We start from the raw sequence: 2,418 nt of genomic DNA, 5'->3' as shown, positions 1-2,418 counted from the left end.
AAATGTTATAAAATGAATATTACCTTTGGAATCTTGGCTTACTAAGGAAGAGTGGCATGGAAATTATCTCTATATTTTAGAATCTTAACACTATTTGAAATGTAAGATTATCATTTCAAGATAATTTTGTAAACCAAATGTGAGAATTTTATTTCAAAATGTAAAATTACTCTTGAGAATAAAAGATAACATGAACTAAATGCCCATAATTGATCAATACAAGTTTTTTAAAAGGAAAATTAAATTATTTATTCCATGAATGAGATGCAATGCAAGGAAAAATAAAGATACAACACACAGTTATTGTTGGAAATGAAGGACAAGCTTTATCAACATGAGCAAAGGCTTCAGCCTTAGCAACAATAGAACAATTATAACATTTTGATAACTGGCTCTATTACAACTCAAACATGACATGTTTAGGGTGATTGTAAGCACCAAACACGATAAGAGAACCAGCTCGAGAGGTCCAAAACGATGGGAAGAATCAACAAGAAAACCGAGCATCCACCAACTGAAGAGGATGGAAACAAATCCATCCCAAAAATACTTGTATAAGTAAGATTACTTACAAAAGTATGAAAAAAACTTGTATAGGAAAAGAAAAATAAAACTTCCAACATTTTCATTAGAAAAAGCAAAAGACTTGTTAAATAAAGGAAAACAACAAAAAACATATCAGGCTTAAAACAATACAAATCCAAATCTCGTGAAATCAATCATTGTTATTAAATACCCTCAAAATTGTAGATCAAGGAGCCAATGAAGAGCCACCAATTGAATATCTATGACCAACCCAATTTTCAATAAAAATTGTTGGTGACTAGTGGAGGTTTAGCGACAATAGACATCAATTTCTGTCGATGATAAAGAATAGTTGACTTGTAAAGAAGGATTCAGATTTGACCTGTAAAGAAGAAATAAACAAATTTAGATATAAATAAAAATGAAAACACTAAAAAGAAGAAATTTAAGAAATAAACAAATTTAGATATAAATAAAAATGAAAACACTAAAAAGAAGAAATTTGATAACAAAATAAATAAATAATTATAAAAATTAAAAATTAAAAAAAAAAAACAAAGTGGAAGATGGAATAAGTAAATCAATGGATATGATGGATAGATGAATAAGTGTCCAACTAAACCCTTTGAGATATAAATCCCAACAAACTTAATTAATGACTCTAGTAAACCCTTCAAGAATAATTCCTTGACAAATTAAAGGAAGAAGAATGAATTCCCACGACTCCTTAAAGAAATTCGTGAAGAAAACGCTTCTAAAAAAATCACAAGAAAGAAATTTTGCACAAAGAAACTAACTCTAGAGTTAAAAGCTTTATTAATGAAAACAATTGTATATCTAATGAAAAATGAAGAGACCTTTATATAGGCTAACTAATTACATTCAAATAAAACTCTAAAGTATAATGAAACTTTAATTAATCTAAATAAGTAGTTTTAAACTAAATTTTCTTGTTTCACTAAGAAACATAAAACTCCTAAACAACTTAAAATACTTAAACAATATCCAAAATTTAGAATAAATAAATAATAAAATAATAAAACCCAAATAAGTACATTATTTAGTTCATATATAATAAAAATTAAGCCTAAAAATTGAACCCAATATGATTTAAACTCGAATTAAAAGCTCGAAACTCATAATTTTTGTAATAATCCCGTCTAGAAATTCTGCTTGTGCCTTCACTAAAATGGTCATAACATGAGTTCCTGAACTCAAAATTGAGTGATTCAAAATGAGTTTCAAAGTTAAGAGATAGATATTTGAACTTTATGAGGCATCTTAACCTAGAAATGCTTGAATCCCTTCCAAAAAGTCTTCGCAGTTCGACTGATTTTCCAAACTTGAAAATTGGTAGCTTCGATGAATTAAATTTAATAAATTTCACCCCATCTGTGCATGTGTCAGTCTATCACAACCTTTTAAGACAACAAAGATTCACACAAAATAGATTTGCAACTTGAAAAGAGAGAAAGTGCGTGAAGTGAATGAGAGAAAAAAAAGCATGGAGATCAGAGATGATGATGAAGAGGTACATCAACCAATAGCCAAACAATAGATAGGTTGAGGAAAAAAAAAACTCTTAATCAAAATAAGTTTTAAATTCAAATCTATAAAATAATATCAAAAAAAGGAGAAAGATAAATTGATAGTAACTGCAACACTGGAATATTTCAGAAACAAACCAAAGTGCATCAACTTGACCAAATCATTGAAATTTGCATACTAACCCCGCCATCATCAAATCAACTTAGCGATGAAAAAACTGCCAAAAGTGCCAAGAGACCCACCACATTAGTGATGCATAAAAGGCCAAGTCTCCAATGACCTATCCTTCTCTTCCTCATTTTGAATCTATCACCATCACTATGATTTATTATGATAAAGCCCTTC

General features: G+C 28.8%; 1 long non-coding RNA gene across 2 annotated transcripts; it reads right to left on the bottom strand.

The window, feature by feature from the left end:
* Positions 1–209: 209 nt before the first annotated feature.
* On the bottom strand, positions 210–2,418 carry LOC128295635 (uncharacterized). Of its 2 annotated transcripts, XR_008286192.1 has the most exons (3): positions 2,256–2,418; positions 737–907; positions 210–514 (listed from the first exon to the last, which is right to left on the bottom strand). It is a non-coding gene; the product is annotated as an uncharacterized LOC128295635 (long non-coding RNA). The 2 variants fall into 2 exon arrangements; XR_008286191.1 differs by having other exon boundaries at positions 210–907.

Source organism: Gossypium arboreum, chromosome 7 (genome assembly GCF_025698485.1).
Source record: "Gossypium arboreum isolate Shixiya-1 chromosome 7, ASM2569848v2, whole genome shotgun sequence".
NCBI classification, from domain to species: Eukaryota; Viridiplantae; Streptophyta; class Magnoliopsida; order Malvales; family Malvaceae; genus Gossypium; species Gossypium arboreum.
Note: the sequence above shows the minus strand (reverse complement) of the source record. Positions and strands in the feature narration are given on the sequence as shown.